The following is a 14,721-nucleotide window of genomic DNA, read 5'->3' as shown; positions in this document are numbered from 1 at the left end:
AGCAGTCAGGTGTTCTTGTGTTTTTTATCCAGCGGCATGAGTTGAGCTAAAGCCGTGAGTTGAGCATTGGCAATACCCGGGTCTATGACAAGCATGATGTTTACTCTCGGGACGCAATGTGGTCCGTTTCTCATTGCGTCCCGATGACCGCGCTGTGTATTAGTTCCACTTTGTTTTTGAATCGTTCTCGAATCTTCCACGACCGAATCACTCAAGGATGTAATGACGGCTGGGCATGTTGTACCGTGGTTCTACGTGTTGGATGGTGCGTCTTTACTCACGAGAGATAATGGCTTGTCATCCAGAATGAATTCTTCGGCAATGACTCTTGTTATTCCCTGGGCTGTGGGACTGTCGAGTGCCAGTTTGTCACGCATAGCAAAAGTTTCTGCCAGTGTTAGTTGTGTAGGACCTTTCTTTTTGTCTTCGGTTTTCTTAACATACTTCTTATATTGTTTGTGGTGGTATTTCGCTAAATGTTTGATTAGGTTGGTTGTATTAAAACTTCTTACAGCTTTACCACCACGCTTGACTTTATTGTGGCTTATGTTGAACTCTGCCTCTTCGTCTTTGTTGTCTTTTAAGGTGAAATGATCCCACACAGCTGACATTTTTACCGATAAAGTCTCTCGGTAAATTGGGAGACGGTAATGTAAAAGTAGTGTGTTGAAGGTGTGCCGTAAAATGCGGACCGGATTTTAGGGAAACCGAAGCAAAAACTGGAATGGATTAGTAAATCGGTGCGCTGAAAAACCCGGACCGGACTTTGAAAAAAAATGGATTGGAATTTTTCCTTGTTGGCCGATCCGATACCGATGCGCATTTTTTTGCCCATATCGGCGTCCGATCCAATCCAAATATCGGATCGGGACATCTCTAATTCAGGTATCATGTTTTTAGGCATTGACATCTAATAAAAAAAAAGGAAAATTAAAGAAAACGATACACATGCATTTAGGGAACGTGATAAACAACCAGTGTTGTCACGGATTACTTATAAAATTAATTTAATTACTTATTACTGATTACACCTCAAAAAAGTAATCTAGTTCCTTTGCTGATTACTTTATTATCGTTTCACCAATTTTTCTCCTTTTGCTGCCTCAACATAAAAATAACAGAAAAATGTCATTGCGTGTAATTGAGTTTTTCACATAAGGCTTAATCTTTGAGTTAGCGGGGGTTTAATTAGTCGATGGACTTGATTTCAACCACCATTGACTCGCCTTAGCTTAGCCATTCCGGAGCCCTAAAACTAACAAATAACTGACAAACTGCACGAAATCTGTTCAAATCAACTAACTCCAAGATTAAGCCTAATGTAAAAAATTCTGAACTTCCCCTTTGAAATAAAGACCGAGCCGTTAAAATGTTATCTATAAAAGTTATAAAGCAATAAAACAAACATCAAAATTTAATGAAATGAACAAAAATCCTACAACGTACAGTTTTCATAATGGGTCAAAATCATTTTTCGAACAGATCATGTGACTAGCATCTTGGAGACTATCCTTTGCTTTGCTTAGCCAAAACTACACCAGAGGAGGCAAGATGGATATTTAGAATTTCTTTAAACTTAAGCTTTCAAACGCTACCAACAACAACTTGAACAGTTGATTGAACTCGAACAGTGTCAAGATGTGTATATATATACACAGTATTGGCCAAAAGTTTGGCGACAACTTAAAGGTGGATACTTTGAAGAATGTTGAAAACAAAACCTATTTTCAGTTATTTCACTTTTTTTTCCCATTCCACATGTGCGTTCATAGTTTTGATGTCTTCAGTGACAATTTACAATAGTAGTGAAAATATATAAAACACAAAAATGATGAAGTGTGTCCAAACTTTTGGCTTTTGTTTCAGTCTTCAACATGCTCCCCCCCCCGTCCCACAAATGTAAAACTCCGCCTATGATTACAAACTCTAACTATCAAATGTACATAATTACACATATTATAAAGGCTGGTTACAAACTGTAGAAGTGCTGGCTGTCTCGTTACCTGTCGGCTTTGTTTCGCTTTTTTTCGCGTTGTGCTTTAATTCCGAGTGCTTCCTTGTTGAATTGGATGTCGTGTTTTTAGCGGTCGACAGTCTGTCCGAGTCAGCGCAGAGTTTGCAACACACGGAGATATGTCATCTTTACTGGACAGTAATGCGAAGTAATGGCTGTATTTCCATTGAGTAAATACAGCCGTTTGTGGTATATTCTGACAAGGCAGCCAGGCTATGTTGTTGACCGCCGTGGCAGACGGCGCGCACACAGCATGGCAATAAACGTGACCCTTTTTTTTTTCCGATGAGAAAACGTGAGATGTGATATCACTCCCAAACTCAAGAGCAGTATTTTCTATTCAAATGCTCTTCGTACATGACTACAGTATTCTTCATTCTACATACAGTATGAGGCAACAACAAAATAGTAACGCGTTAGATTGCTTGTTACTGAAAGAAAGTAATCAGATTACAGTAATGTGTTACTGACAACACTGTAAAGAACTACACTGAAAGAAAATGTAAACGTTTTATTCAAAGGTTGCTTTTTTTTTTTTTTTTAAATTAATTAAAACAATTACAATGAGTTTCACCCAGGAATTAAGACAATATATTATTTGTTATACCACATAGATAAAATGATCAAAAATACCTTTCTTTACTGTGGAGGGATATGCTGTTAATGTTTGTACCAAAAATGTAACACTGGTGAAAAGTTGACGAAAGGGATCCTGCAAAGTCTGTTTAATGCTTCTTAAAACACAAGTGTGTACTTTTTGAAGCATTTCCTCTATTATTAAATATAGGGGTGCACGATAGCCATTTTTTGAAACCGATACCGATATCAATAACTTCCTGCTCCTCAAAGCCGATACCGATATCGATAACCGATAATAGATATATAATTTTTTAAATGTATAACCTGAGTTTTTGAACACCTGGAGGTTTCCAAAAAAATAAATAAATACTAGTGGCGGATTCAACATAGATTTGCCTTTGATCTCACCAAATTTTTCGTAATGACATGAACAAACCAGTGTGTTTCACTTCTGCACTGCCCGACAGCCAGCTAAAAATGAATGCACTTCCATACACCACAAGACTTGGTCTTTTCTTGCTTTTATGGGAAGACACTCATCTTAATATTGTGAAAGTACAACAGAAAAATACAGATATGCAATACTCAATATACAACAAACTGCACAATACACTTGTATACACAACTATTAATGTAAAGCGCTATGGGCATGGTAACCATGCAGATAAATGCGCTATAGAAGTACTGTCCATTTACCATTTACATGTATAGCATAGTACACTAGCTTGAGCTACTAAAGCATTGGCTGGCTTCTATAACACATCAACTTATTCAGTTCTGTACATATGACCCTTCACCACAAAAGTAAACATATGTAGCACATCCACATTTTATAGTAAACATAAAATACTTACAGACATACATTTCCGAGGCGGAAACGGAACAGAAAGCATTCACGATTGTCAATGCTACCGCTAGACACCGCAATGTGGAAGTGAATGAACCAAACTACTGTTACAAAAAATAGATGCAGCAAATTATTCTGACCAGCAGGTGGGAAGCAACTGCTTTCCCATACTAGTGTGTAAACTGTAAAGCCAGCACAGTACATATTACGGTCCTATTAATGTTATTGGATTATCGGGATGACGTCATAATTCCTATCATCGGACCAATAATTATCGTGCACCAGTAATTAAATAAATAGGCCCTTCAATGAGACAAGTTTTTTTTCCTGTGGCAATCGTAAAGGAAAAGCCGAAAGGAGAAGTAGATAAGCGGCTTATAAGCATGAGAGTGCTACAGTATTTCTTCAAATGTGCTTCTATATTATGCAAAGAGAGTTGTAGATAACTGATTACCTGTTAAAAAAAAAAAAAAACTGGTGCAAATGAGTTTTCATAGTTCTTCGATGCTCAGACAAATGACTTGACTCTTGAGCCCATGTGAAACTTATTATAATATTTATACACGGTGTATTGTACATTATAAATGTTAACTGTTGCCAAAACGGGTAAATAATATATCCATGCTCAATAAAGAAAAAAAGTATGCGAAGGGAAGTCTAGAAATAATCATTTAATTTTCTATGATGAAAAGTACCATAGTGAATTTACATGAAGTGAGATACAGATTTTTTTTTTTTTAAGTTTCAGATAAAAAAAAAATATCTATGCTATAACAGAATAGAAATGTTCATAAAGCTATTGAACCTATAAACCTATGAACGTGAATCTATATTTGTTACATTTTAGAGGTGCAACAATTAGTCGATTAATCGACAACTAATCGATAAGGAAATTAATCGCCAACTATTTTGATAACCAATTAATCGTTAAGGACTTTCTTCACCTTGAACTTGTCTAAATTCTTGAAATTATATACTGTAAATAACTTCTCTGTTGTAAGTCAAAGTAGGACAAACATCTGCTTTTACTTTCGAAAACAACAATTCACATTTTTGCCAAGTTTCGGACATCTTGCTGTCTTTTTAATAAGGCTGCAACAACTAATCGATTAAATCAATTAATCTAATTGATACGGTTGTAGACTACAGTTAAGTCAGGAAACTGTTATAGAATATTATTTTGGAAGGAAATAGTCATCCATTTTGTCTTCGTTGTGACTTACAACATGCCCTAAAAAAAACTACAAGGGAAATTGTGAAGGTAATTGAAAAAAAAAATACATTCACCAAACTATAACTGTCAACATCACATGGTTGGCAGCTACAATTACTGTTAAAAATGCACATTTACTAGAGGCAAAATGGCAAATCAAGTTGTCGGGGATGTTGGCATCTGCTGAATTAAACTAATAAAATAACTAAAGTATATATTCTCTGTCGTCAGGTCTTTGGCCTTTTTGGCCTCTGCACATTTCTCTTCTCTGACTTCTTTCCCCACTTCATCAACAATCTTGTTTCAAATCAACAATGTTTTCTTGATATTTCATGTGCGAAACCTCTTCATCTTCCCTTGCAACCTGTTGGTCAGGGTCTAATTGCCTTGTGAAATATTTATCGTCTTTAACTTGTCAAAAGTATGCTAACATCTAAGCTCTTGAATTAATAAGAATAAGAATAATACATTTTATTTATAACGCACTTTATTTGAAAAACACATCTCAAAGTGCTCATTACCATGTAAAAAAAATAAAAAATAAAAAGACTAACAATAAAAGAGTAAAAGCAAAAACACACAGAAACAGATCAAATCAGATACAAATCAGATAAAAGAAAGATACCGTATTTTTCGGACAATGAGTCATAGTTTTTTTTCATAGTTTGGCTGGGGGTGCGACTTAGGGGCCGTTTACATGGTGACTCTCTGAGAATACGAACAATTTCAAATTTGCATTTGCATTTGCGTCTCCATTTGAACAATGTCGCAATTCAGCATGAAAACGATGTAGTATTCATGCCAAGCCCTAGGGGGCAGAGCAGATTTACCGGGCGACAGAGAATGATGCACTTTGACCCCATCAAGCTCCCTCAGCCCGGAAAAAAATATGCCCGCCCATTCGAAGCGATGTCATTTTTCTTTTGTTCAAAAAGGCAAATAAATTGAAACGTTCAACATATTTAATTTAAAAATATTATTAAAACAGTAAATTAAAGCTGACATTCCGCCATATTTGCTGTTTTTAATGTTTAGTAGCGGCGCTGCACACGCCCAATGTGACGTCTACGAGTGCTGACGTTAACAGCGCGGTCTCGCGCGGCAGGAGCCTTTGATATGCATGCCGAGGAAGCCCCCCTCAACCCCCCACAACCGGATTCTTTCACTTTGGAGGCAGGATTCAGAATTTTTCGTTTTTGCCTTCTGTCTTCGCTGGCACCATATGCACGCGAGGCGAGTCCGCAACTCAGTCATTGCGTCTTTGTGTCGCAGAGTCGCCATGTAAACTGCCCATTATACTCAGGAGCGACTTATGTGGGAAATTATTAACACATTATGATATCATTTCACATGTTATTTTGGTGTTTTTGAGTGACACTGATGGTTTGGTAAACTTGTTAGCATGTTCTTTATGCTATAGTTATCTGAATAACTCTTAATTGCTTTGGCCACGTTCGTGTTCTGCCTTTGGCAATGTGTGTTCAATTGTATTATTGACTTTTTTATATTGAAATGCATGCTTATAGTTTGTGGCGCTTTCACGCCCACGTGGGGGCGCACTCACACTTGTTTACGTGAAGAAGAGCGCTCACACGCAAGAAGAAGACGGACAGCTACGCAGCTCTGCGTGAGTGGGCGAGCTAGCGAGAGAGAAACACGGCTGTTAAAAGAAACACTGCTTTTAAAATATCTCTACAGAGGCAACGCCTGTGTGTATCATCTTTTCTGTTGTTGTTGTTGTTTGTTTCCCACCCGCGATTGGACACTGAGAGCCAGTTGTGTTATTTGAACGATGTGCTAATGCTAGCGAAGACATGCCAACCGTTTGCGTCATTGCTGTAGTAGCACCTAATTATCATTTATTTACATTGATGCAAACCTGTTTGGTATCGAGGACGAAACTGATTCAGCAAATTCTACGGACGTCCAGCATCGTCATTTGGGAGTTTAGCTCGCTGTATAGCCACGACCGAGCCGTAGCGTTCTGGTGAGGACAGTACATTCGCATTTCGTTGTTCATGCATCATGTAACATGATCATACTGTACACTTATTCAGCATGTTGTTCTCTATTGTATTTTTATTTTAAACTGCCTTTCAAGATGACATATCTGTTCTATGTGTTGGATTTTATCAAGTAAATTTCCCCCCAAAATGCGACTTATACCTCTGTGCGACTTATATATGTTTTTTTTCTCTTCGTTGTGCATTTTAGGGCTGTTGCGACTTATACTCAGGTGCGACTTGTAGTCTGAAAATACGGTAATCAGATAAAATTAGCCAGAGTAAGCTTTTTGAAAAAGGTAAGTTTTTAGTAATTTTTTAAATGCATCTACTGTCTGTGGGGCTCTGAGGTGGTCTGGGAGGGCGTTCCACAGACGTGGAGCAGCAGCTGCAAAGGCCCTGTCGCCCATAGTCTTGAGCAGAGTCCTAGGCGGGAGTAGATGGTGCAGTGGGCCTGACCGGGTTCTGGCTGAAGTATTTGGTGTGAGGAGTTCGGTGAGGTAGGTGGGGGCAACACCGTGTAGACAGTGATGGGTGTGAAGGAGGATTTTAAATTCAATACGGAGGTGAACAGGGAGCCAGTGTAGGGTGTGAAGGATGGGGGTGATGTGCTCATGTTTACGCACCCTCATCAGGACCCTGGCAGCGCTGTTTTGGACATACTGGAGCCTTTGTAGGCTCTTGCCAGGGATCCCGATGAGGAGTGCGTTACAATAGTCCAACCTGGAGGAGATAAAGGCATGCACGAGTCTGTCTGCAGCAGTACGGGAGAGAGATGGCCGGAGTTTGGCAATATTGCGGAGGTGAAAGAAGGAGGTTTTGCAAATACAATTGATGTGGTTGTTAAAGCTAAGATGGGGGTCAAACCTGACTCCCAAATTAGTCACAGAAGGGGAGAAGGAAAATTTGTGCCCGAAAAAGGAGACTGAGGAAATGGGCGCGGAACTGAGCTGGTGAAGGGTACAAATGTTAATAGCTTTGTTTTGGAGCTGTTCAGCTGCAAGAAGTTTTCGCTCATCCAAGCTTTTATCTCCTCCAGGCAGGAGTCAAGTTGAGAAACAGAGGAGGAGGGGGTGGAGGACGGAGTGACCTTGAAATATAGGGGCCGTTTAAACTCTCCGAGAATACGAAAAATTTCAAATTTGCATTTGCGTCTCCATTTGAACAATGTCGCAATTCTGCATGAAAACGATGTAGTATTCATGCCAGGCCCTAGGGGGCAGTGCAGATTTACAGGGCGACAGAGAATGATGCACTTTGACCCCACCAAGCTCCCTCAGCCCAGAAATAAATATGCCCGCCCACTCGAAGAAATGGCATTTTTCTTTTGTTTAAAAAGGCACAAAAATTTAAACATTCAACATATTTAATTTGAAAATATTATTAAAACAGTAAATTAAAGCCGAAATTCCGCCATATTTGCTGTTTTTAATGTTTAGTAGCACCGCTGCGCATGCCCAATGTGTTGTGTACGAGTGCTGACGTTAATGGCGCGGTCTCGCGCCGGGGGAGCCTTTGATATGCATGCCGAGGAAGCCCCCCTCTTCTTCCACTTTGGAGGCAGGATTCAGAATTTTTCGTCTTCGCCGACACCATATGCACGCGAGGCGAGTCTGCAACTCAGTCATTGCGTCTTTGTGTCTCAGAGTCGCCATGTAAACTGCCCCATAGTTGTGTGTCGTCAGCATAACAATGGAATTGTATTCCATGCCTGCTGACGACACAACCGAGGGGTAGAATGTAAATGGTGAAGAGGGTTGGACCGAGCACAGAGCCCTGGGGGACTCCACAGATAACAGTGTTAGGGCAGGATTTAACATCCCCCGGGCTACAAACTCGGGCCTTCCCATTAAGGTATGAATTAAACCATTGAAGGGCAGTGCCAGAGATACCTATATCGTGTTGGAGGCGGTGAAGGACGATGTGACGATCAACAGTATTAAATGCAGCAGAGAGTTCAGAGAGAATTCACTATCATCGCTTCACTGGAGTCTTTGGGAACTCCAGACTAGTCAATAGGTCTCGTCACTAGGTCAGATGGTATACAGATGAAGATTGGCTGATATGAGGGACGGGCGAAAGTGTGATTATTGCAGTACTGCAGATAGGTAAACCACGTCACCAAAGTCTGTTCCTTGGCCACAGTGGAAATAAATGACCATAATTAAATTCAACTGCAAACATCTGTGTGCAGGATGTGAAGAGCACAACTCCATTAGCCTAATGTGCAGTGAAGTTTCACTCACAGAACACAGTCGTTAAGTGCTCTCCATCTGTATTTCTGAGTGAAGAAACATTTTAACACATTCATAATTCAAAATTTCTTACATTACATTACATTAAATGCACGTAGATGGCCTTTTTGATGTAAACTTAGTCATGGTTCATTGCGTTAACCAGGAGTAAATGGGCATTTAGTTTAGTTCAATTTTAGACATCTTTTTTTTTTTTTTTTTTTGTAGCACTTATTAACTCCACTATTTTACCATGGTTCTTGAGTATTGAGTGATCCTCACTAAAATATATTTTTTTCATTTTGTCCTTTTTGGAAAACACCTCTCTTAATGAACTTGATGCATAATCGCTATCCAATAAAATTTGTTCCAGTGGGAAAACTCACAATTTTTGGAATAATATTCTTTTTGTTGGAATAAATTCACAAACCAAACAAATAATAGAGGCTTAAACAAAGCAGGAGGTATTCATAAAAAGGCATTTTACTTATTAGGCTGAGGCGAATTTTCAATTGAGTTACTATTCATTCGGCAGATCCTGTCCTTTTCTCCCTCTTCGCTGTTGCCAAAGAGTATTGAGCCAAGTAAACCATTGTTGCTATGCAGTGGGCTAAAATAGTTTTTCCACCACCCATTTGCATCCTCCTGCTTATTAACATTCAGCACCCAGGGATCTAAAGGATGTGTGTGATGGATGGTTGTCGTTGAGGGGTCTGACAACTGATTAATGCCTTAATTATCTCCAGCAAGGACCGGCCACTCCTCCGAGAGCTGACAGAGTGAGCTGTGTGTGGCCTAACAAGTAACACTGTGTTTGGGTCTCGCCCACTGCTATATGCTCCACCAGGGTCACATTCATTTTCTTCCTCAAGAAAAATGTGCTTTATTTGTTTCCGGAAAGGTGCATACTAGCGATGACACTGAGCAGCACGTTATTCAAGGGTTAGGAACAAGGACAATAACGTTGCACTGAGAAGCTTTCAATTAAAAATAATCAACAATACTATCTGAAATTGACCAAAACTTAAGTCATACTGTACGTCCTCTTAAAGCAACACTAGGTAACTTTTCAACCTTCATAAAATATTTACATAACATTTGTGATAATATGTTGACTGACAACTAGTTGAATGACACTTTTTAATTTACTGATTTATATCTTGAGGAGCTCTGTATCGCTTTCACCAGCACTAATTAACTTTGTGGAAGGTGGCAGGAACCCTGCCACAAAAAAAAAAAAAAAAATCCTACAAATGTGCTGACTGCTTTACGTCATGCCACTCCATTTATTATAAAGACGGAAGTCGATGCGAACGCTTTTGCGCAAATTCTGCAAAGATGGCAGAGCAACAAAAGAGACAAAAAGTTTTGTCCGAGATGGGAAAAAAAAGGGAGGCTACCAGGAAACTCAAGAATAAACATTGGCCCGGCTTTCACTCGCTAATGTGACGTCCCAAACCGAACTCGTCATAGCTGACAAGTTGACGGTTGCTAACCGTCAGATGCTAATTTTTAGCCACAACTGGAATCATTACCATATTGCCATTCATCCTTCATACAGCTGCTGGAAACAGAAATGTTGATTAATCCATCTGCAGGCGACAGGGAGATCATGATTTTACGACACTGTGCGGTTGTGCGTTGGTCCTTATGGGAAACGCAGTCTTCCTTAACAGAAAACACTACCGCTTTTGTCCACTGGAATCGCTAAAATCGACCAAAACTGAAAAGTGGCCTAGTATTGCTTTAATAGGTTTGATTGAAAACAATTGCTCTGATATCATAGTTAATACTTTATAGAAAGTAAAAATACTGTTGTGACAGACTGATTGCTGATCGATGAGGTCTGTTGTTGGCCATGGGTCGTACTGAACTTTTCCTAGCTCTGGTTTATTATAATTTTACATTTTACTTGGATAAAATACAGCCCAGGGCCACATCTGACCCGTTCATAGTCTCTGACTGGCCCCTGTTGTGTTATCTTGGTGTACACAATTGTAGACAATGGAAGTGACCAAAGAGCTATTTGATGTGACTGCAATGTTGCCAACTAGGCGGCCAATTCAATTCAATTCAATTCAATTCAATTCAATTCAATTCAATTCAATTCAATTCAATTCAATTCAATTCAATACACTTTATTAATCCCTTGGGATGGCAGCAGTTTCATATGTAGATTGGGTGTATTATATTTCATCATTCTATCATTTCATTACTCAATGTTATTTTTTTCTAACTTGGTACACTTCTACTGTGCACCTGCGGTCAAACGTTTTGAGACACATTATATGATGAAGTGTCTCAAAACGTGACTGTAGGTGTATACAATATATCAAGTGGTTTGCAAGTCCGGTGAAGTTCTCAAAATGTCAGTACACTTTTAAAAATGTATGTACTCGCCCCACCCTACCTGTACCTGTTTTAATGCGCCATTTCTTTTGGCGAGCCCACAACAGAGGGAAGGGTACAGTCAGTTTTGGGCAAATAATACATTGAACGTACTCTATTTGCAAATACAACAGCGTCTAGTTATCATTTGTGTCAAAACAGACTTTGTGGTGAGGAAAACTGTTCAACGTTTACATTTTCATTTTTACTGACATGTCCGTCCCCCTTACGGTTATCTTGGTATTTGTGGTTTTGTCTCAGTTAAGGATCTTTTTCTTAAAGCAGTACTTCTCAAATGGTGGGGCGCGCCCCCCCAGGGGGGGCGCGAGTGACCTCGGGGAACATGCTTTTTTTTTTTTTTTTTTTTTTTGCCGTACTAGAATAAAGTGTACTTGCACATCCACTCCGTGGGTGGCAGTGGCGCTCTCATTTTCAAAGTGCGTGCAGTATTTTTGAAGTAAGCAAGAGCACACGGAAGAGACTCATGCAGAGCTGGACTCACGCAGCGACCTTCTTCGGTTCTTACGTGTCCGGCCGAGAAGTGCCGTTTTCGGCTTGGGATCGTCACGACCACCGCCCTCACCTACGGTTCTCCCTCGGCCGCCGAGAATGCGCTTTTTTCGGGCCGTTTGCCTTTGACTTTTAATATAGTGGGAAATGAGGAAAGACCACTGTTTACTGAGTCTAAAAATGATTATAGCGGAGAAGCCAAATCAGTTAAGACGCCACTTGAAGACATTAGACCTCAATCTCATTGATAAGCCGCTTGATTGTTTTTCAGCGAAAATGTGCCGAATATTGCCAATTGTCACAATCGTCCCGCTTTGTCAGTGTTATATCAGTAAACCAGTGAGCACTGTGGTGAATCAGCGAAAATAAAAACTTTCCTTCTGTCCAAAGACTTTTTCCCCCCTTCTATTCAGTTTTGTTTTTTTTTCGGTCAAATTTTTTGGCATGTTGTCCGGAAGAGTAAATGTTTCTAATCAATTTGAATTTGTTATTATTTACTGATTTTATTACATTTTATTTTTCAGTATCAAATGGTCAAAAATGTACCTTGAGTGTATTTTTACAGTTTGGATGTGACTTTTTTTTTTTTTTTTTTTTTAACTTCAGGCAAATTGATGCGCGTTAAGTCTTTTCTGTTACAAGCAACACAATGTTAAAAAAGTTAACACTTTATTATAAGTTGATCTATGTTATTTTTTTTCTTTAATAGAAAAAAAAGGACACAATGTTAGGCTGAGGCGTACTTATAATAGTAATATAGACGAATGATACTATTTACAGTGGCGGCAGAGAGTTGGGGGGGGGGGCGCGAAACATTTACGTCTTCCTTGGGGGGGCGTAACAGAAAATAATTGAGAAGCACTGTCTTAAAGTGACCTGTGCTTGCTTGTAATACCCCTTTCCCACTGGCCAAAAAACCCATGTCAACCCACTAATAATCGGCTTTTGATGACAGTGGGAAAGGTGCAGCGACCCGCCGCGACCGTTGTCAATCAACCCGCCAAGCGACCCGCGTTAAAATCACCTCGGCTCTGATCGTCATGCAGTGTGAAAGCAAAACCCCGGGTCAACAGTCAACACTCTAATCTACGTGGTGACGTAGGCTCTTACGTGATGCGTCATAACAACTGTTATGTTTTGTCAAATGTTTCCCGGGTCATACGAAAGTGCGCCTTCCACTGCTCCTCACCAAAATGCTCAATTGTAGACCAAAAACCATGTGCTCTAGCCCGGATCCACTTACGGCGAACAGTCGGTGTAGCAGCGTTAGCAATAGCCGTAACAGATGAAACAAAAGCTCTTCTCCTCCTTCTGTGACTTACACGACTCCTTTCAATTTCAAACCAAAATTCACGTCACCTACGTTGCCTCAGCACAAGCAGAGTGTTGATCCTTTGCTGCATTTCGACCATTTTGAGGGCAGTAAAAAGCATGAAAACAGAGAACATAAATGGAAAGGAGGCTTCCATGTTGCTCTGCATTGTTTACTTCCTTGAACTGAATGAATTCGGTAGCACTTGTCGACGCGCATCTTAGCGTGGTGACGTCACGTAATCTTACGCACGGCTGAGGAAGGGTGAGGGGTTAGACGGGTGGGAAAAAAAATAAAAGACACGGCTTTTTTTTTTTGTCAATGTGAAAGGTGCCAAATGCCAATTGCTAGTGGGTTGCATCGGCTTAGAAAAAACGCGCGTTGACCCACTAGTTTCAGTGCGAAAGGGGCATAAGTGTCCTTTTTGGCTGCAAACAGTGTCGTAGACATTGTTAATATGTGCATGTCTAACGTCATACTCATATTGATATTAGGGCTGTCAAACGATTAAAATTTTTAATCGAGTTAATCACAGCTTAAAAATTAATTGATCGTAATTAATCGCAATTCAAACCATCTCTAAAATTTGCCATATTTTTCTGTAAATTATTGTAGGAATGGAAAGATAAGACAAGATGGATATTTACATTCAACATACTGTACATAAGTACTGTATTGTTTATTATAACAAATCTACAAGATGGCATTAACATTATTAACGTTCTTTCTGTTAATGGGATCCACGGATAGAAAGACTTTTAGTTCTTAAAAGATAAATGTGAGTACAAGTTATAGTAATTTTATATTAAAACTAGAGATGTCCCGATCGACTGATCACGTCATTTTCAAAGTATCGGAATCGGCAAAAAAATATCGTCCATGCCTTTTTTTAATATATATATATTTTAATTAAATCGTTTTCTAATTGTATTTAAAGTTACAGACATAATATGTTACACTCATCCAGAGTCTTTAGTTTAGGCTTAAGGTAGGGTTATCAAATTTATCCCAATAACGGCGGTAATCAATTTTTTAAAAAATGTATCACGTTAAAATATTTAACGCAATTAATGCATGCGCTGCACGACTCACTCACGCATTGTCGCGCTCAATCTGTAATGGCGCCGTTTTACCCATATAGAGAGATAAAAGGCAGCGTAAAATGAGTAGAGTGAATTTTAGCAGCCTTTGGAGCCTTTTTTTAATTAGCGAAAGCCTTACAATCCCTCTCCCTGTGATTAGAAATATCATGGAAAGCAGTGTGGGGAAGCAAGGTACCAATCTTTTTCTTAACACTTTATGTTATTTCCCAACGCAGAGAAGATATATCAATTGGTAGCACTACGCAGAGTCATGGTTCCACTTCCCATCATGCATTTGGGCATGGCTACAGTATCATTTACTGAAAGTGCAACAAATACACTAGATGACAATATTTAGTCACAATATACAAAGTCACAAGTCTTTCTATCCGTGGATCCCTCTCACAGAAAGAATGTTAATAATGTAAATGCCATCTTGAGGATTTATTGTCATAATAAACAAATACAGTACTTATGTACTGTATGTTGAATGTATATATTTGTCCGAGTTTCATTCATTTTTTTCTTAATGCATTGCC

At 39.3% G+C, this 14,721-nt stretch overlaps 1 protein-coding gene across 4 annotated transcripts in view; it reads left to right on the top strand.

Annotated features, from left to right (window-relative positions):
• Positions 1–14,721, top strand: part of sobpa (sine oculis binding protein homolog (Drosophila) a) — a 98,564-nt gene that overhangs the window by 67,415 nt on the left and 16,428 nt on the right. The gene's annotated exons all lie outside the window — the stretch shown is intronic.

This window comes from Corythoichthys intestinalis, chromosome 15 (assembly GCF_030265065.1).
Source record: "Corythoichthys intestinalis isolate RoL2023-P3 chromosome 15, ASM3026506v1, whole genome shotgun sequence".
NCBI lineage: Eukaryota > Metazoa > Chordata > Actinopteri > Syngnathiformes > Syngnathidae > Corythoichthys > Corythoichthys intestinalis.
The sequence above is the reverse complement of the archived record's forward strand: the minus strand, read 5'-3'. Positions and strand labels throughout refer to the sequence as shown.